Consider the following 21,932-nt stretch of genomic DNA (forward strand, 5'->3'; position numbering starts at 1 on the left):
ACCTCAACGTCTGTGGATCCACCATACTGCATGCCGCTGCTGGGAGAGGCCAATTGCAGATGAGGCATATGCTTCGTTGCCATTTCTTACAAACATCTTTGTCCAGATGCTTTTGTTGTTCTTTGCTTCAGACATGGAATCTTGTGTTGCTCAGTTAGTCTGTTGTTTGCACCATGGAATTTTTTGAGGATGAAAGAGACCCTTTGTTCTAGGATTTTTACATGCTTAGGATTACAAACTACTACCGGTTCGTCATCTTGAATGCTCGGATCAGCTTGGATTTACTGAATCTGCTATTTGTTAAGCAGAACACTATGAAGCAAGTGAAAGACCTATTATTGCTTAGCAGGCTCAGTTCTCGTATTTTCATGATTTTCATTTTATACCAAATCGATCTTGTGGATTTCATTTTGTAGGCAATTCATGCTAAATCAATAAGCAAATTAGTTATTTTAATTGGCAATTTTTATGTTCTACTTTAGCAATTCGTGTGTATTGATGATGACACGTTCTATGTTATGAATCTTTGTGTTTAGTTTTGTGAATTGAATTCCATTTGCTCAGAACATATGTGTAGTGTGTGTATCCTTGTCTTTAAACCTGAACATAAACTAGCATGATTTCATCTGCTAGATCATGCTTATGAAAAGTGCTAACTCCAAACTTAGATAGTATAAAGGTCTTTTTTTAGTCATATGAGTGAATTTGTAACCTAGAGACAGCTCTTGTTTATGCCCACAATAACCATGTTATCAGACATGACACTACAAATTGTTAATGTCATGTTCGTAATGACAAGTGGTTATTATCTAGTCAAAAATAGTGATTGTGCTTCAATGCTTTGAGTCTGGTGCTAACATCTATCTAGAATTTATTTTTCATACAATTGCCTCTGTTCTCTAGCCTGTTTGGGGTGCATATTAATATTACTATAATTTTTTTGGGCAATAACGATGTACTTTATTAGGCAATAATACTCTATTTAAGCAACAATAATTTATTGCTTTGTAGGCAATACTACTTAGCAAGGCAATAATATTGTACTTCATCCAATAGGCAACAACCAGCTGCACACCCAGCAAGCACAGCCTGCAGGCTGGCTGCAACTGCACAGCCAACAAGCAGCAGCTACTAGCGCTTGCAGCCGGCCAATAGTACATGCACAACCTGCAGGCAATTTGATGGCGCCAACTGCCAACCATTAGTTTGGGCTGCACAACAGATAGGTTTTGCTGTCTGGTTACAGCAGCTGCAGCCACTGAAAAGCAATGTCATTTTTGTTTTTTGGTTTGATCATTTTATCATATTTTCATGATTTTCTATTTTTCTTACCGAATCAATGTTGTGGATTTCATTTTGTAGGCAACTCATGCTAAATAAAAAAGCAAATTAGTTATTGTAGTTAATTAGCAATTCTTATGTTCTGCTTTAGCAATTAGTGTGTATTGATGATGCGCCATTTTTCTACAGGTTTAATTCCTGCATGTTGCTAGAATGGGATCACACAAAACCAACGGTGCATCCAATTCATGCCTTTGGTGCTAGAGGATTAGGCTTCAAGACTTATTTTGTGCATGTTCAAAATGGCAGTTACTCCATGGCCTAAAATGCTTTGGTCTGTTGTCAATACTTTGCTCAAGAGGTTACACAAATTTTCTTATTATAACTTCAATACTTCATAGATCCTAAGGAAATGCTGATCAGGTTGACACATTGTAGAATGAATATATATGTACACACGTGTATTACATTGCGATTTTGCATCCTTGATGACTCTAGGCAATTTGTGCGTGTATGTTGCACCTGTTTTCTTAATTCATCTTAGTGTAAGCTTGTGTGCCATTTATTCTGGCAAATTCGTGTATTATTTGGCGTATCAGTTTTTTTTATTTACACAGGTGTAAGCTGGTGTAGTTTCGTGATATCACTAACGCTTCCTGTATGATAAAAAAATAACATTGCACAAAGCTAGCAGATTAATTTATTCTAAAAACGGTTTGACCAGAAAAGGTAAGCGATAGTGGCTAGCAGATTAATTTATTCAAAAAACGGTAGGGCCGTAAAGCCCCATCCATTTTTTATTGTACCAACATGTGGTTTTCGCTTCGAGATTTAATTTGCAGGGCATCTGCATCACGATTCATTCGTTGATGGTATGCTGTCAGGCATTGCAAACTTGCTGAAGCTCACACAAATCATACATCATAATCATGCATCAAGGGTTGGTCTCCTGCTTCATGCATGGATATGTGGTGACTGGTGAAGTGGTGGGTAGCATGCAAACAGCGCAGGAGTCCCAGACAAACAAAGGGTTGAATATGGGTTCTACGGGCTGATCATATGTATATATAAGAGCACATAACTCAAATAGCGCTGCGCTATATTAACGAAAACAATGACTAGATGAGTCCACAAGAAAAAGAGAGAACCTTTTTACTGGGACTCCTCACCATTCGATTTTGTGATGTTGGAGGAAACCAACCAAATAGCGCTACTATATTATTTAGACATGGTGCTGGATGGGTGCTTGTAGTGGGTTGTCCAAGGATCTGGTTGGCATTGGTGCCAACCTCTCTACTGAGGGTGGTGAGGACGAGGGTGTTGATGACCAGGCCGTGAAGGTTGGTTGTTGACTGACATTGTCAACACCTTCCATCTTCAGGTTGGTCCAATATCTTATTCATTTGACTTATGTTATCCTAGTTGTACTGTGTGCCTCATCGGTATGCTAATCGCGCATGACAATAAGCAGTTTGTCACATTCATCAAGCGCTACATCAAAAACCTCACTGCCAAGCTGGAGCCGGAGAAGGCGGAGGAGTTCAAGAACAGCGTTGAGGGTGCCACAAAGTACCTTCTTGGCAAGCTCAAGGACCTCCAATTATGTTAGTTTAGTAATGCTATGGTTACCCATCATTTTTGCATTCCATTATACATGTGTTAACTGAAACTGTACCTTTATAGAAATATTACAGTGTATGTTATTTTTATTTCGTCACTTGTTAACATGGCCTTTGTGCTTCTCCCTCTGTTTAAAATGCTGGTCATTTTAGCTGTGCCCTTAAGTAAAACTTCTTTGAGTTTAAATTTATAAAGAAAAGTTATTTTTATATGAACCTGGTCAAGCTTAAAGACATACAGCGAAAACAACCTGCATTTTGGAATGTAGGGATTATTATTGAAATCTTGCATGCACCATTTATCTCAGCCTATGTGATTTTGGAATGTAGGGAAAACAACCTGCATTTTGGAATGTAGGGAGTATTATTGAAATCTTGCATGCACCATTTATCTCAGTCTATGTGATCTTGGATTCTTTGTTTGCAACACCCTCTTCCGGTACAAATTTTGCACTTGTGTAAGTTCTATTGCGACAAATAATGTTGTTTAAGCCCAAATATTTATTTGCACTGTGCTATCTGAATATCATCATTGGAATATAATTATGTTGCCTGCTAATCATTATGGTTGTAGAGAGGGCAATTATCTATTTGCGATGTGCATCCACTACTGGAAACGATGATTTTCCTGTGGGTGACCAATTTTTTTTTACTTCAAAAAACACACAGGGAAATTCATATTATTGTGTCGGGTCATGAAAAACTCACAGAACAAATACGTAACACACAGAAAAACAAGACATTAATCTGTCGGGTAGGATAAAACCCACAAAAAAATTACTCCATGCACAGAAAAATATATAATTACTCTGTCGAGATGTAAAACACACAACGAAAATAAATGATCTGCATGGTCTACTAATGAACTTGCTCGACGGATATACTGAATGTTCAATCAGATAGGCTGCATGCATGGTCTAGTACTATATCACTTACTACTGTCTAGCGTACGTACTACACTATTTCCATGTCTTGAGCAAACTGAATAGTACATATAAATTGATCGTAAATGGCAAAAGAGAGAAATCGGTAGTGCCAATACCTCTGCACATCAAGCACCGAAAGATTGTACTCTATTCTCGGATGATAAACAGTGGGCAGCAGAGCTCTTGCTAGACCTACGGCATCGTCGCTAGGGTTCGGCTGTGGAAGGTCACCGGCCGCCGTGGCCTGCCCTCCAGGAGCACCAGCTGCCGTCACCTCCCCTCCAGGAGCACCAGCTGTCGTTGCCTCCCCTCCAAGAGCACCAGTAGGCCCCGACGCGCCTAGGGTTGTTGCCCAGCTGCGGGAACAGCATGGATTAGGGCAAGGACACCACTTGGACGGGCAGCGGGTTCGCTGCATCCATGGACGAGCAGCGGATCCCCTCCATCCATGGGCGGCGGCGTGGGGAGGTGTGGAGGGCGGCGTGAGGAGGTGAGGAGGGCGGCGTGACACGGAGAGCAGCGGCGGCGCTAGTCGAGCGGGGGAGGCGGACGTACATGAGAAATCACGATCGGGAGAAAAGAGGGCAATATTGTTATTAGAATCATATACATGCTATCTGGTCGCTGGATGGACGAAGGTTCTACCTAGTCAATCAAGCCTACATGGTCCTCCTTCGCAAGAAGCTGGATGCCTCCACCATTGGCGACTACAGACCGATCAGCTTAATCCATAGTTTCGCCAAGTTGCTAACCAAGGTTCTTGCGCGTCGCCTAGCACCGTACATGAAGGACCTCGTCAGCCCAAATCAGAGTGCCTTCATCCAAGCTCGCCTCATCCACGAGAATTACAAAGCTGTCCAACTCACAGTCAAGTTCCTACACCGAAACAAAATACCGAGCGCTCTCCTAAAGGTGGACGTAGCGAAGGCCTTTGACACTGTGAATTGGCGTTTCTTGCTGACCATGCTTCAACACCTTGGATTCTCCCGGCGTTGGTTGGATTGGATTTCTATCATCTTATCTACATCCAGTACAAAAGTTATTCTGAATGGGTTGCCGGGAAGGAGGATTTGCCATGCTAGGGGTCTCCGGCAAGGTGACCCCCTTTCCCCTCTATTATTTGTCATCGTCATGGAGGGGCTAAATGCCCTTCTCAAGCTAGCACATAGCCAGGGTCTGCTGCAATTTCTACACCCAAAAATTAGCGAGAGGACCTTCATGTATGCGGATGACGTGGTCATTTTCGTGTCCCCGGCGCAGCAAGACTTGGTGCTCACTAAGGCCATTCTGGAGATTTTCGCGGGGGCATCTGGCTTAAAGACCAACATGGAAAAATCCCGGATCTCACCAATTCAATGCAACCTCCATGACACTGTGTCTTTACTCACTCATTTCCCTGGGAGAATTGACCCTTTTCCTATTCGATACCTGGGCATTCCACTTGATGTGAGGAAGATAGGCAAGTCTGCTTTACAACCTTTGGTCGATAAAGTCGCGGAGCGGTTACCAACTTGGAAGGCCGCTCTATTAAATCGTGCTGGCCGTGTGGTCCTAATCAAGAGCACCTTATCGGCTATTCCAACCCACACGGCTTTGGCTGTCAACTTGTCCCCATGGGTCATCAAGAGCATCGATAGTCTTAGGCGGGGGTTCTTGTGGCAAGGAGCTCAAAGTGCAAAAGGCGGCCATTGCCTTCTCGCTTGGCCTAGAGTGTGCAGGCCGCCAGAGCTTGGAGGTCTGGGTATTCTTGATCTTCAGCGTTTCGGGTATGCGCTGCGTATGCACTGGCTTTGGTTGAAGCGCACGAGCGAAGCCAGGTCTTGGCATCAGCTGCCTGATGAAAAGGAGAGTGTAGTTCAGGCTATGTTTCAAGCTTCAATTTATATTGAATTGGGAGATGGTCTCTCAGCCCTGTTTTGGACTGACCGTTGGTTGCAAGGAAGATCTATCGCGGACTTAGCTCCGTGCCTCTGGGCAACTGTTGGCACCAAAGTAAAAAAGCACAGAACAGTCGCCCAAGCCCTATATGAAGATCAATGGATAAGAGACATTTCTAGGGCACTTACTGTGCAAGTCATCTTGGACTACTTCCATGTGTGGGACTTGACAAGAGGAATTCAGCTTGCGCCCCAACGTGCAGATAAAGTATGCTGGATTTGGACCTCCGACAAGCTGTTCTCAACATCCTCCGCATACTTGTCCTTCTTCGTCGGTCAGCACCCGACCAAGGGCGCCAAGCTGCTTCACAAGGTGTGCGCCCCAGGCAAGTGCAAATTTTTTATATGGCTTGTTCTACATGACAGATGTTGGACAGCTCATCGTCGGAAGCGATATGGCCTGCAAGATGATGATTCTTGCACTTTATGCTCCCAGTCGCCAGAGGAGATTGATCACCTCCTTGTTGGTTGCCCCTTTTCCAGAGAAGTTTGGTTCAGATTCTTCTGCAAGTTCGGTTGGGGTATTTTGGCACCAAACGTCCAGCATCACAATCTTGTTGATTGGTGGGGTTCGGCAAGGAAGAACATTCACAAAGACCAGCGCCAGTGCTTTGATACGGTGGTGATTTTAACCTGCTGGATGCTTTGGAAAGAAAGAAACAACAGGACTTTTGATCGTCGTGTGAGAACAATACATCAGATGTTAGATTGGGTCTTAGAGGAAACTGTACTTTGGTTTCAGGCAGGTTTCCGGCGCCTTGAACCGCTTGTGGTTGCTCTAGGCCGGTCGTCCGGTCGCGCTTTAGGCGCCGTGTAGTCTTTTGCCTTGTGCGGGTTGGTTTCACGTCTCTGAAACCAACCTTTGTCTTGTAACTCACTTTCTTCTCTTCTTAATGAAATACGTGCACAGGCACGGTCGCGAAAAAAGTATGTATTTAGGTGTATTTATGGCTTAAAACATGAGAAAAGGGAAGAAAATCCTATTATAACTTAGAGAAAATGTTTGGAGTCCTATTTGGGAGAAACCAACGTTTGGAGTCTTATTATAGAGAAACCAAATCTTTGGAGTCCTATAATAGCCAATTTATCTCGCGTAGCTCCCCTCCCGGACTCACCCGTCGCACCCGCCGTCACACCCCTCCCATTGCTCCCCATCACGGTTGGGGTCGGGGCCCCATCGCGGCCCGCCGCCGCCCGCCCGCCGCCGCCCCCGGCCGCGGCCCTCGCCGTCCACGCCTCCTCCATCGACCCCCGCCATCCGCGCCGCCTCCGTCAAGCCCCGCCGTCCGCGCTCCCGCTGTCGACCCCCGCCGTACGCCCCGCCGTCGATCCCCGCCGTTCGCGCCCCAGCCGTCGACCCCCGCCGTCCGCGCCCTCACCGTGGAACCCCGCCGTACGCCCCACCATCGATCCCGCTGTCCGCGGCACCCACCGTCGACCAGTACTCCGCTTCTCCAGTCCAGATTTGGTATGATTTGAATCTGACTGGTGAAATCTGTGAAGGACCGTTCATGCTTGCTATCATTGTTTTAGGGCCTGTTTGGAGTGTAGGTTTTTCAAAGAAATTTCAAAGGAATTCGATTTCTATGTTTTGCTGATGCCATATGCTATTTAGAATGGATGAATGAATCTTTTCTTTCCTATGGAAAGGCTTGCTTTCCCGTGTGCAATGGAGGAATATATTTGCTGATTGATTTAATTAGCAGCATGACATTATTGTATTTGAAATTCTTATCTCTTGTGCTTCATGTATTGCAATGCGCTTCATGTCGGTATTTTTCTGTCGGTGAACCGACGGAAACAATTTTCCTGTGGGGTTTTTCAATTTTTCTGTCGGTTTTTCACCCACAGGGAAATCATGGTTTCCAGTAGTGATCACCTCTAGTGTTTGCCTACTGCAAGGAGGGAGCCACCAACCCGACCTTCCTCGACTGCATGGTCTGAAGACCCCCGACCCTACCTCGGGTGTTTCATATATATAGCACTCTATCCTTAAATTTTGTTCTGACCGCTGCGGCTGACTTTAGTAGCGCTGCACCGCAGGCGATCGCTGTTTGCTTTGTTCGTTCGTGATATGCTGAGAATGTTTTGGAAACGACTGTTGGAGGATTGGATTGTGTGTGAAACAATTGGTATTTTCCTCAATAGATAATCTGTCGGAAGTGTGGGCTGTTCTACAATTTTCTTATGCTTTAGCGTCCTTTCGGTAACTTGTGTGTCGTTGAAGTTGTGTTGGCTGTTGTGGTCGAGCCATGATGGACATGTCCGGCTCATTTAGCCCTTGTGCAGGACGGTATCACAGTACTACATGCACGTGGATGGACATGTAGTGTTTGGGCTGTCTCCTATCAATCTAAGAGCAAGCCCAATAAGATTGTATAATAGCCAAGCCACATCATTTATTTGTAGGCTAACCTGCCGGCGTCTGGGTGTAGCACGGTTGCATCTCGTGCCGTGTGAGTTTCCTGTGTCCAGGCAGAGCGGCTTCGTGTTGCCGACCAGCCGACGACCACTGTTACCACGGCATATGATGCTGTCCTTGTCCATGTCAATTTCCATATCCAAGTACAAACTCTCTCAGGGCGAACAGTCCCAATTGGAAATTGGAAGAGAGCTACATTGCAGATGGCTTTCTTTGCGGAAAGCTAAGAGACGATTTCTTTTGTCGATGGGTTGTATACTTGTATGAAGCTTCTTTCTTTGATTCCAGCGGTGTTTCCATGAGGCATGGAAGGTTTGAGGCTAAGATGGGAGTTGGGGTTTGCAGCATTTTGGGTGATATGGTCGAGCTGGAATGTTAAGGAATAACGAAGATGGATTAACACGAGTGCGTGTCACCTGCAAGCCGTTGGAGATGAGAAAGGAGCATGGGGTGGGGTGGGACAAAGGAGAAGTGGGCAAGTAGACACGATCGATAAAGATTTATTATTTGCGATTGGTTTTAGCTTGGGGTCTCAAATATGTAGTCTCAAGATGATAGAGATTTTTTTTTTTGAAGAAACCGGCATGAGCATTGCCAAATCATTTAAGGAAGAGAAGCAGTCTTACAAAAATCTAAAAAGATATTACATAAAATAGAAAACACACAGACTCATCAAAAATAAAAAAAACATAGGAACTACGTGACACTCGGGGCTCTCAAGGCCGCTTGTCGCAGGCCCAACTCCTCTAGAATGCAGCCAAAAACCAATGGAGCTGTCATCGATCTCCCTTCAAAAACTCTTCTATTCCGTTTCTTCCAAATGTTCCATGCGTGTACATGAGCAGGGCTGCTATATGTCTCCGCTGTTCTTGAGGTATCAGCTGCAAGGAAGACATCCACTATGCTTCGATATCAACTCCTCTTTCCGGTGTTTTCACTACACCATTAGACCAACCTTGTATCAGAAACCAAACTTCTTGTGCAAACACACAATGAAGACAAAGGTGAGCTGCGGTCTCTGGTTCTTGGTCACACAAAGGGCAGTTTGGATCACACGGCCAAGCCCTCTTGATAAGTTTGTCTGCGGTGAGAATTTTAGACTGAACCAAAAGCCAGGCAAAGAACTTGTGCTTCCCCTCAGCATGAGCTTTCCAAATATAGCTGGCCTTGAAACTGCAATAGAAACCATTAAACTGTGCCAAATAGGCGGACTTAGAAGAATAGAAGCCATTAGCTATCCACCGCCAAGAGAGTTGATCTTCTTGATCATTCAAAGAAACTTGTATCAAATCCCAAAGTATCACAAACTCGACCATCTCTTCGACCGAACTCATGCACCACAGCCCCCTAATCCAGGACTGTTTTTGTCATAAGTGCCATGGCACATTATCACTTAGAGCCACTACTACACAAAAGATGTGTAGGAACGGGTGAAATAGCATTTTTAGGGGTGGATATCGCACCTGCCTTGTTTTCTGCAACTAAAAATAGCTGTTTGCAGGAGCAGATATATTACCCGTCCCTATAAATCGATTTCTAAAAACGGGTCATTCCATCACCCGTTTCTATAAATCGTTTCTATAAATCGATTTCTAAGGACGGGTCACCCCATCAAAGTTTTAAATAGCCAGCTATAGCTTCCGCTACAGATGGCTATAGCTATTAGGAACGGCAGCCGCTATGGCATTTAGCCCTCTAAAGCCGGCTATAGTCTACTAAATGCCGGCTATAGCCCGCTAAACGCCGTAACGGCAGCCCTACCGCTAAATAGCTTAGCCAGCGATTTAAAACATTGCACCCCAACACCCGTCCTAGTAATCGATTAAAAAAATAAAAAAAAAGCGCCAGGCGTGCGCGCGCCGCCGCCCGCCCAGCCGCGCGCCGTCGCCGCGTGCCGTCGCATCCGCCGCTCGCGCGCCGCCTGCGTGCCGTCGCGTCCGCCGCTCGCGCGCCGCCGCCCGCCGGCCGCGCGGCGCCGTCGCGTCCACCGCCGCGCGCGGTTGCGTCCGCCAGGCCGCGCGCGCCGTCGAGTCCGCCGCCGGACGCGCGGGATCCTGGCCCCGCCGGCCGCCGCGCGAGACCCGCTCTGCCCTTCCCGTGTCGGGGCCGCGCGCCTTCGCCCGCCCATGGTCCGCGCCTGGCTGCAGGAGCCACGCCGCTGCCCCCCGCCGCCATGGCTCCGGGCCTAGGAGCCATGCGCGTGGCCGCGAGCCGCCGGGCGTGGGGAGCGGCCGCGACAGAGACACCGGGCGTGGGGAGCGGCCGCGAGATTGGATCCTGGCGGAGTGGCGGTGTATCCCAGGATGGGCAGAAGCGATAGAGACGAGGAAAGTAGTAGAAGAGATAAGGCAGCAGTGCGCTGGGAAGATGGAAAAAGAGGCGTGGAGCAGGGGTGTGGGCCCAATGATCCTTCACGCAGCCAATAGCATTAGGCCTTGTTTGGCTCCAGGACTTTTTTCAGAAGTCCCTATCACATCAAAAGGAATCTTATTATTTTATAGTATTAAATAAAATTTGTTTATAAATATTTTTTGACAGCTGAGTGCTTTTTCGCGAGACGAATCTAATGAGTCAAATTAATTCATAATTTGCTACAGTGATTCGAATCTAATGGCTCCCGGGAAGGATCGAAATCCCCCTCATTGGAGTCTTCGGAGCAGGTGAGGCAGTAGGCCGTCGCCAGCTGGAACGCGCGGAGAGCGTCGGGGTCGCGGGCTCCGGAGTAGTCCTCGGCCTCCTTGGCTACGAAGTTGGTCATGAAGAAGTCGATGTCGTCGGCGATCGAGCTTGCCGTCTCGGGGTAGGATTCGTCAGGAGATGACGCGATGGGGCTGCGAATCGACCGAAGATGATAACCCGGCAGATCCCCACGCTCGATGAAGTCAGCGACGGTTGACGAGGCGTGGGCGGCAGCGTTGCGCATCCCGAAGGGGAAGGGCGACGCCGAAGTCGAGTCCCCCCTGGGAGGCACTAGTGTTGCCGCAGGCGATGGTGCCGGCGCAGATGACGCCGAGGCACGCGATGGCGAAACGGTTGCCCCATTGGTCGTGATGCTGAGTTGCGACACGCCAGCCTCGACCCACGTGGGGGAGCTGTGGCGTGCCGCACGACGCCGCTCCGCGCGTGCTTGTCGCGAACGCTGACCCGAGCGCCTGTTGCGCCGGGCTGGCGAAGTCGGAGTGATGAGGTTGCGTTCGGAGGAGAGGAGCTGCATGAGGTAACCGTTGCCGGTTGTCCTGAACTCGAGACTCCCGAACGAGATCGCGCGTCCCGCTGGAAACGGATCCGAAACACCCATAGGGTATGGGTTCGATCTGCTCGCCATTCCTGGAGATCAAGTGGGAAAAAGAGAGAAAAAGTCACGCAGCTCCCCTACCTGGCGCGCCAACTGTCGGCGTTCCGACCCGTGGGGCCTGAATCCCAACTAGTAAATGCTGCGTGTTTCCTCGTCCCAGATGATGATGCAAGAGGCAATCACAGTAACGCACGGTTTTATCCTGGTTCCGGCCGCGGGGCCGTACGTCCAGCAAAGGGGGTGTGCGAGGGCACTGTATTATCTTGCACCCGAAGTGCTCGTAGTAGGGGATACAAGCGAGGCGAGAGAGGGAGAGAAGCTCCCAAGTCTCTGCTAGAGGTGGAGTTGGTTGAGATGAGTGCTCAGTCGTGCTGAGAGTCCTCTGAGGGGGAGTTCAGAGAACTTACTTCCAACCTTTGATTGGAGAGAGTCGATCAGCCCCTCCAAAAGGAAGCCCACCCTCTCCTTTTATAGTTGTAAGGAGGGGCGGCGTACATGAGTGTAGGGGCGCGGAAGTCGTCGTTTTCCCCTGAATCGCGGGTACAGTGGTCGAGCACTGTAGGAAGTGTACTGTGGGAAGGCGACGCACGTCGCCGTCATCCTGGGCTCCGTCCTTGGTCTCGTGGAGATGGCGGCGGCCGTCCTGCAGAGTCCCAGCGGTAGTAATGGCGTGGGACGGTCCCGGACCCCCTGGTCGGGGTGCGAGCGTGCGCGCTAGAAGGTCCGGGGGCGCGTGGAAGTCCCGGACCCCACAAGAGGGAGGTCCGGGACCGTCCGCGCATGCGGAGTGCCCCTCCCGGAAGGGCACGTGACATCGCCAGACCCCTTCCCCAGGGGGAGGTGTGTTCGGATGGTTGATGTCGGCGTGACAGTAACGGGGGCGGCGCCAACTTGTCTTGTACCGCGTTGAATGCTCCACAGTGCTGCTATAGCGGCTGGGGTGGCAGAGCGGTGACCGGGGTCAGTGGACGGGACGCCGGTCACATCCACTGCGGGAGTGGCAGTCTGACGCCGCCCGTCCTTTGAGCCGTGGCGGAGTAGCTGGCCTTTAATGCCTTTGTACGGCGGTCGGTTGGGCGGCGGGGCCACTTGTCCCTTGTGCCGAGAGATGGCCTCGAGCGAGGAGGAGATTGGCCACCCGCTCGAGGGCAGGTCCGCTGTCCTCGAGCGAGGCGGAGACTGGCCACCCGCTCGAGGGCAGGTCCGCTGTCCTCGAGCGAGGCGGAAATGCGATTGCGCGGTCGAGGGTCCGAGGGGAGCCCTCGAGCGAGGCGGAGATGAGTGACCCGCCCGAGGGTAGATTCGCTACCCTCGAGCGGGGCGGAGATTGTTCGGTGGGCCTGAGAGGGGTGCGAATGGGCCACATGCTGGGCTTCTTTGAGTCCTTTCCTCTCTTCCAGATTTGGAAGGAGGCCGGGGGCCTTTGTGGGCCCAGTTGCCTTAACATGTGTTTGTGTTTTCGAAAGTGGTTTTAGTACTCCAATTAGGGTGTCCCTAACTGTGGCACCCGACAGTAGCCCCCGAGGCTTTGGTCGAGTCATGGGATTCGTCCAAAGGGTAATTCGGCGGTTTCTCTCTCTCGACGTGTTTAGTCAAAGTCGCGCACCTGCTGGGCGCGCCTGAGCGCGGGCCCGGCGGGTGCGACAACACACCGGTCGGGATAGTACGCCCGTGGGGGGTGTACTTCGAGGCGCGCGCCTCTTTGTTTGTTTGTTTGAAGGACAAGACGTGTCCGCGCACTGAGGGGGGCCAGGGCGACGGTGGCACCCGCTGCTTGGCAGCTGGTGCTCCCATCGTGCTGTCCCGTACGTAGGGCCTTGGCCCCAGCGTTCCTGGTTGCTTTACGGCGCGCCGTTCGAGGGCATCCGGCCAGGGCCGATGCTGCACCGCTTAGCATCCAGGGACTCAGCTCCGCTTTATTTCGTTCGGTCGTGTCTCGGCGCAGGGACCGAGGACATCCTTTGCTCGTGGAGCGCCACTTTGTCACGGGCGATACAAGCCTCCGCTCTTCGGAAAGCTCGAAGCTTTGTGCCCGGCACAGCTATAAATAGGGGTCGTGGGATTTCCCTTCTTCTCCAGCCTTCCGACTCTTTCTTCCAGCATTGCCTAAATCTTGTAATGTTTCCATTGCCTTTTTGCGACCAGCCCCCAGATGGGGTGGCCTGGCTTTTTTAAGCTTTTGGCGCTAGAAGAATGCTTGCGAGCGGTTGGGGAAGACCGGAGTGGGCGTGCGCACCATCCCTCAGCTTCAGTGGGATCAGCGGAAGAGCATTGGGCCCGTGGGGTCCTGCTCCTGCGATGTCCCCTAGCCTGAAGGGGGATGGAGACGCCTGACCGGGGCGCTAGCGCCAGGTCTGGCGACTGTTTTTCGCATCATCCCCCCCGGCGACAAGGTTGCTCTCGGGGAGACGGTGCGGAGGGCGCTGTCCGCCAGCTTGACCCCCCGCGCGGTCTTCGGTGGAGGAGACGCTAGAAGAAGGCTTGCGAGGAGAGCGTCCCGCTGGACCCGTGAGGTCTGGGGGCCGCTTCTCGCATCCCTAGCAGCCCCGCCGCTGCGTCAGCTAGGGGCTTGGTGCCTTTCTTCGTCGCTCGCTCCTCCCCAAGACAGGGAAAATTGCCACGTAGGTGGCAATGTGTTTGTATCTTTCGATGGCTTCGCGCCGGTGATCCTTTGTAATCTTTACTTGCTTTTGAGCAATAAAGTTCCCTTTCTCCTCTGCGGGGAGGATTACCGAGGGTATAGGGGTGTATAGAGAGTCACGACCCTCGAATATGTGTGAAGTCACCTTCGCGGGGGCGCGTCAGCGCACCCGCGGGTGTAGCCCCCGAGGCCTTGGAGGAGAGTTTGTGCTCGTCCAAGGGCTATAAACGTTGTCCCGCTGGGTAGCTCTACTGGGATGGCCGTCCAGCGTCTTTTTCAGCCGACATCGGCACTCTTAGTGCTGGTACGGCGATCTGGCGTTCAGCTTTAGCCGTTAGGGGGACGTACGCTAATAGCGGTGGGTTCGGTTTACGCGTGGAGCTTCATAAGTGATGGTTGTCGATTTATTTGAGGGTGTGGTTTTGAACCGTGGTGTGCGAGGAGCCCCCGAGCCTAGGCCCGTGTGAAGGCGTTCAGGGGAAACCCTCGACTTTAATTACGACCCTCGTCGCCCTTCCGCAGGGAGGAGGGGTGAAGCGCACCATGCTACCCATGCCCGGGCCGCGAGCTATGGCTGCTTCAGTGAGCTATTAGCGGGTTGTTCAAGTGGACGTCCGTGCCCCGTTCGATAGGGGTCGGCTCGTGGTCCATAGACACGTCTCATAAAGCGCTTGCGAGGGTTCACTAGGCGGGGCTCGGACCCATTCGATAGGGTCCGAGGGCTCGACGCTCTCCCTCGATGGGATCCCCCTTCTAGGCACCCTCGACTGGCCTTGAACACTGCGTAGGATGTCTCGAACTCCGCATTCGAGGGTAGCTTGTACGGCACATCCCTGCAGTCCCTGACTCCGGTGATCTGGGGCGCCTGTCGAACCCCCTGAAGGGCCAGGCTTCGATCCCTTGATCAGTAAGGCCTCGAAATGCGATTCCTTCGAGGGTAAAGAGACCCCTGAAGGAATATTCCGTCTTGGTTTGAAACGACGCAGAGTCGCAAGTCGTGCGCGCGGGTCTTCCGCTGGTGGTGGGCGAACGTGGCCCGATTCGTGCGGTGCGGCGTGGGCGCGCCTTTTCAGGCGTCGGCCTCGGGCAGACGGAGCGGCGTGGGCGGCGGCTGACGGATGGGATAACACAACAGTCGCGTCGCGCGCCGTGGTTACCGTGCCGCATTTATCGCCGCGTGCGCGCGTGGGGAACTCCGCGGTCGTGGGGCCCACCCGTCAGTGATAGCAAAATCTACCGCATTGAATGCGGTAGATTTGGGCCGTGGCTGTGGGTGCGCCCCCCGTGGTACATAAATATGGAGAAGAAGGGGATGTTTTGGGTTCACCTGGCCATTTGCCTTCATCCTGTTTCGCCTTCTCCGCCTCTGTCGCCTCCTGAGCCCATAGCCTAGAGCGAGAAGGAGAAAAGGAGAAAGAGAAAGAGAGAGGAAGAGACTTAGCCATTTCGGAGCCTTCCTTTTTCCATCCCCCCTCGACTCTCGGAGATGTCGGATATCCAGGAGCCCTTCCATGGGGGAAGTCCTCCGCCACCGTCGCGGTGCTGGAGCAGCTGGTCGCCGATCGGCTGCTGCCGCAGAACCCCGACGCGGGGGCGCCGGCGTGGATTTCCCCGCGCCCGGACGAGTCTGAGCCGGAGCCCCCGCAGGGCTATGTCGTGAGCTTCGTGCGCCTCCACGAACGGGGCTTCGGCGTCCCCGCCAGCAAGTTTATGAGGGCGCTGTGCGAGTACTACGGAGTGGAGCTGCACAATTTCAGCCCCAACTCCATCTCGCAGGCGGCGGTCTTCGTCGCCGTCTGCGAGGGGTACCTCGGCATCGACGTCCACTGGGATCTCTGGATCCACCTGTTCCGCGGCGAGCTCTTCGTCGAGAACGCGCGGAACCAGCCAAGGCGGTTCGCGCGCGCCGGTGGCTTGACGCTCCACGTCCGCCCGAACCGGCGGAACCTTTACATCACAAGCAAGATGACGACAAACAACTCCGGGTGGAGCCGAGGGTGGTTCTACCTTCGAAACTTCAGCGGCGCGCTCCCGGCGTTTACTAACAAGGTTCTTCGGGAGCGTCCGGCGAAGTGGGACTGGGGGGTGTCGCCCCCAGCCCAACAAGCCAGGCTCGAGGGCCTTACCGACGCGCTGGCGCGTTTGGCGAGGAAGGGATTGACAGCGGCGGACGTCATCGCGAACTTTCACCGGCAGAGGGTGATCCCTCTTGTGGAGAGGGCCCTGCCGATTTACCGGCTCATCCCCGGGAGCAAGGTCGAGGGCTCGAGGACGTCGAGCAAGCTTCTCTCCCACACCAACGCCGCCCGAAGGGCGAAGTATGCGGTGGCGGAGTTTCCCCAAGATCCCGCGGATCTTTGGAGGATCAAGATGCGTCCCGAGCCGGGGTATATTTCCCTGGTGAGTTTTGGCTTCGAACTCGTCGTGCATCGTGTAGTTCCCCTTTCCTGACCCCATCTGTGTGTATTGTACAGGGTTTGAGATGCGGCACCTCGAGGCCTCTGGTCTCAGAACAGCGCCTGATCAATCGCCTCCACGCGGAGAAGATGAAGAGGTGGAAGGACGCGGTGGAGGCCAAGGCCGAGAGGAAGAGGAAAAGGAAGGCGGCGCACGACAAGGCGCGCCAGCTCGCTCGGGCGGAGGGGAAGCCGCGACCCGCCACACCTGAGTCCTCGGAGGAGGACGAGGAGGAGGACTCGGAGGAGGCCTCAGATGCCGAGGACCGCGCGCCGAGGGGGGACGGGGAGGGCGCGAGCCCCCTACCGTTCTACCTGTGGGACGAGGAAGAGGGAGCAACCGTGGCGCCAGAGGAGCCGGGGGCCGTAGCGGGGTCATCGGCGAATCCCACCCTCGAGGGTGCGATACGGGGGTCATCCTCGCCGGCGACCGGCGAGGGGCCGCCTGCGCCCCAGGTGCTGATCCGCGGCCACGAGGCCGCGGCGGGAGAGGAGTCGTCCGTGCTGGCAGCCTCGAGCCATCGGGCTAACACGAGGGGGGCGCCCTCGGGGCAGTCTTCGAGGGACAGCCCGATGCCCCAGACTCGAAAGAGCGCCACGAGGAAGAGGAGCATGAGTGCTCGATCTGGGTAAGCATTTTGGATTTCGTTTTTTGTTATGTACTTGGTAAATTTCTCGATCCCGCTCAACTCGTGCCTCTTGATTTCCAGCCCCGGGGCCGTTCCCAAGGATGCAGTGCGGCTTGCCCCGGCCAAGGCTCTCAAGACCGGGGCTCGCAGCACTCCGCACACGGCGCCGCAGCCCCCGCCTGCCTTGGATCTCGAGGCGGCGGCCGCTAGGCTACGGGAGGCAGTGGCCCGAGGGGCCCAGGCGGCGCAGCAAGCCCGGGAGAAGGAGGGTGACGCTGGTCAGAGTGACGCCGGCCACCGTGGCGCCGAGGCGGCTGCTCAAGCGGCCGACGCCGAGGAGACCGGCCAGGGCGGTGCCGGTGGCGCCGCCCAAGCGGTCATTGATGTTGAGGCCGGTCAGGGCGACGCAGATATCGCCGCCCGGCCGGACATAGGAGGAGAAACTGGCGGGGGCGCGCAGGAGCACCCTGCCGGCCAAACTGCGGAGGAGACCCCCGTCTTCGAGCCTTTGAGGGCCGAGGGCGAGGGTCTCGCGGAAGAAATGGCGCAAGAGGCGCCAGCGGTAGAAGGAGCCCCCATCTCGGAGCCCACCGAGGCCCGAGAAAAGGGTACCGCCGTGATAGTGCCCGTGCCCACGGCGCAGGGGGGCGCAACGGCGGTGGTGGAGCTGCCAGACAGCAGCGAGGAGTATGGGGACTCGATGGATATCGACCCCGCTGCTGCGGCGAGCGCCGCCGCACATATTGCCGAGTTCGCGTCGGCCAGCGCGGGCGTGCTCGAAGCGGGGGCGTCGGAGGGGAGCCACCTCGGGGTTATCGTCCCGTCCGGTGTCCCCTCAGAGTTCCTTCGCAAGGAGCAGGAGGAGGAGGAGGCCTGGAACAAGCAGATGGGCGTTGGGCGCGAGATCTTGCAGGCCCTCGACCGCGCTTATCAGCTTCATCAGAACGCGGATTACCAGGTCAGCCAGGTAAATATTTCCCCCCGAAAATTGCTCGGATTCGGTTTTAGCTTTTACGCGTCCTCACCCACACCCTCCCCCTTTGCAGCAGCTGAGGGAAATCTCGCGCCAAAAGAGCGTCGAGATGAACCGGCTGTACTCCCAGATGAGCCAGCTCGGGCAACACAACGCCGAGCTGGTGCTCAAAAACATCGACGCCAACACCAAAATGGCCGATCTGGGAGCGCGTCAGCGGGCGCTGGAGGAGGAGCTGGCGCGGGTTGCTGGTGAGCGGGACGTCCAGAGGGCGGCAGCGGAGGAGAAGGCCCAGGAGGCCGAGGCACAAGCTGCCGAGCTGCAGCGCCTTCGGACGGCGCTCGAGGAGAGAGCTCGGGAGGCGGAGGCGCAGAGCGCCGAGCTGCAATGCCTCGGCGCCACTCTTGAGCAGCAGAAAGCCGAGCTCCTCCACAAAGAGGTGGCCGTGGTTGCGCTCGCCGGGACCCTCCAGGAATAGGGTGTGGCCCTCGAAGAGAGGGAGGTGGCCCTCCAGAACATGGGGGCTAGCCTTAAGGAAAAGGAAGCCTCCATTTCCTCGCTCGAGGAGGCCGCCCGTACCCAGAGGGAGGAGGCGCAAAAGAACATGGCGGGTGAGTACCTTCGATTTTCCGTCGTTTTGCTTTCTTTCGTGGTTAATGTTGATTTCCTTTGCTCAGAGCTGAGGCAAAAGGTGGCGGATGAGACCGCGGCGAAGGAAGCGGTCCACACCCTTCCTCTTCTTGTCATCCTTCTTCTTGTCCTCGTCGCGATGCGCGACGCGGTTGTAGTATTTCTTGAGCATCTCGCACTGCTCGAGGGTATGGTTGACCGGGCCCTTGTGGTAAGGACACGGCTTCTTAAGCATGTCGTCGAACTGGCCTCCACCGCCTCGAGGGGGGCCTCGAGGTCCCTTGCGGTCTGGGGCAGCTGCAAAGGCCTCCTCGGAGTCCCCTGCCTGTCTTGACCCGCGCTGGCTTGGTGGGACCGGCTTCTTTCCCTTCTTCCCCCGCTTCAGTTTCTTGGCGGGGGCATTGGGTTTGACGCTGCCGCCCTCCGCGGGCGCATCGTCTTTGCGCTTGCTCGATTTGTCGTCGAAGATGGCACCAACCGCTTCCTCGCCGGCGACGTAGTTGGTGGCAGCGTCGAACAACTCATTGGTGTTAACGGGTCGGCTTCTCGCAAGCTCATGCACCAAGTTCCTGCACGTCGTACCCTCGAGGAAAGCGTTAATGACCTCGACGTGGGTGACGCTGGGGAGCTCGGTGCACTGCTTGGAGAAGCGTCGCACGTAGTCACGCAGGGACTCGCGGGGCTTTTGGCGACACCCTTTGAGGTCCCAAGAGTTCCCAGGGCGAACATACGTGCCCTGGAAATTGCCCACGAAGATGTGGACCAAATCGACCCAGTTGTGGATCTGATCCGCAGGCAGGTGCTCGAGCCACGTTCGTGTGGCGTCAGCAAGATGGAGAGGAAGGTTGCGGATGATGGCCGCGTCCTCCGTCGCGCCGCCTAGCTGGCATGCTAGGCGGTAGTCGTTAAGCCAGACTGCAGGATCAGTCTCGCCCGAGTATTTGACGAGGGTGTTGGGTTGTCGGAAGCGCGGGGGAAAAGGCGCGGTTCGAATCTCCCGGCTGAACACCCGGGTGCCCGGAGGCTCTGGTGACTCACCCCTGTCGTGCTCGGGGTCGAAGCGTCCACCCCGTCGAGGGGTGTACCTCCTGCCGTCGATGACGTTGCGGGCGTCGCCGTCGCCAGCGTGCCCGCGAGTGTCACGGATTCGCTCCCTTACGGGAACTCTCCCGATGCGCTCGTGCACCGAGGGTGTCCTCGCGCCGGGCGCTACGGCTGCTTTGCCCTTCGCCGCTGGGGGTGTGTGCACGGAGACCTCACGGTCCTGGTGCGCAGTCCCATCACACTGCTCCGGGGCCTTCGAGCGCATGCGAGACGCAGAACTCTCGGCCTGCTGCACGGCAGCTTGCTCGATGAGCTCCTGTGCCTCGCGGCGCAGGTTGCGGCCCGAAGGTGTCGATGGCTCGGGCATAGCTTTGAGTAGGTAAGCCGCAGCGACGAGCTTCTCGCCCGCCGTCTTCAGTTCCGGAGATTTGTCGACGTTGTCGTCGGCCAGGATGCGCTCCCGGGCAACACGTCCCGCCGCCTGGGCGTGTGCACCAGGCACGGCACGCTGCTGCTCGAGTGCGGCGCGTAGCTCCTGGGTTTGTTGATGCTGCTCGTCGAGCTTGGCTTGAAGCTCTTTGAGCTGCGCCAGCTGGGCCTGTCGCGCCGCCGAGCTTGACGAGGAAGGCGCTGCAGGCGGGTTCGCTGGTTGCTTTGCCCGCGCGCCCGCCCCGGCTTCCCCGTCGTTGCCTGGGGCGTTGTCATTTTGCTCGTCCGCAAGGTCCACCATGAAGCACTCCCGGGAAGGATCGAAATCCCCCTCATTGGAGTCTTCGGAGCAGGTGAGGCAGTAGGCCGTCGCCAGCTGGAACGCGCGGAGAGCGTCGGGGTCGCGGGCTCCGGAGTAGTCCTCGGCCTCCTTGGCTACGAAGTTGGTCATGAAGAAGTCGATGTCGTCGGCGATCGAGCTTGCCGTCTCGGGGTAGGATTCGTCAGGAGATGACGCGATGGGGCTGCGAATCGACCGAAGATGATAACCCGGCAGATCCCCACGCTCGATGAAGTCAGCGACGGTTGACGAGGCGTGGGCGGCAGCGTTGCGCATCCCGAAGGGGAAGGGCGACGCCGAAGTCGAGTCCCCCCTGGGAGGCACTAGTGTTGCCGCAGGCGATGGTGCCGGCGCAGATGACGCCGAGGCACGCGATGGCGAAACGGTTGCCCCATTGGTCGTGATGCTGAGTTGCGACACGCCAGCCTCGACCCACGTGGGGGAGCTGTGGCGTGCCGCACGACGCCGCTCCGCGCGTGCTTGTCGCGAACGCTGACCCGAGCGCCTGTTGCGCCGGGCTGGCGAAGTCGGAGTGATGAGGTTGCGTTCGGAGGAGAGGAGCTGCATGAGGTAACCGTTGCCGGTTGTCCTGAACTCGAGACTCCCGAACGAGATCGCGCGTCCCGCTGGAAACGGATCCGAAACACCCATAGGGTATGGGTTCGATCTGCTCGCCATTCCTGGAGATCAAGTGGGAAAAAGAGAGAAAAAGTCACGCAGCTCCCCTACCTGGCGCGCCAACTGTCGGCGTTCCGACCCGTGGGGCCTGAATCCCAACTAGTAAATGCTGCGTGTTTCCTCGTCCCAGATGATGATGCAAGAGGCAATCACAGTAACGCACGGTTTTATCCTGGTTCCGGCCGCGGGGCCGTACGTCCAGCAAAGGGGGTGTGCGAGGGCACTGTATTATCTTGCACCCGAAGTGCTCGTAGTAGGGGATACAAGCGAGGCGAGAGAGGGAGAGAAGCTCCCAAGTCTCTGCTAGAGGTGGAGTTGGTTGAGATGAGTGCTCAGTCGTGCTGAGAGTCCTCTGAGGGGGAGTTCAGAGAACTTACTTCCAACCTTTGATTGGAGAGAGTCGATCAGCCCCTCCAAAAGGAAGCCCACCCTCTCCTTTTATAGTTGTAAGGAGGGGCGGCGTACATGAGTGTAGGGGCGCGGAAGTCGTCGTTTTCCCCTGAATCGCGGGTACAGTGGTCGAGCACTGTAGGAAGTGTACTGTGGGAAGGCGACGCACGTCGCCGTCATCCTGGGCTCCGTCCTTGGTCTCGTGGAGATGGCGGCGGCCGTCCTGCAGAGTCCCAGCGGTA

Source organism: Panicum virgatum, chromosome 8N (assembly GCF_016808335.1).
Source record: "Panicum virgatum strain AP13 chromosome 8N, P.virgatum_v5, whole genome shotgun sequence".
NCBI classification, from domain to species: Eukaryota; Viridiplantae; Streptophyta; class Magnoliopsida; order Poales; family Poaceae; genus Panicum; species Panicum virgatum.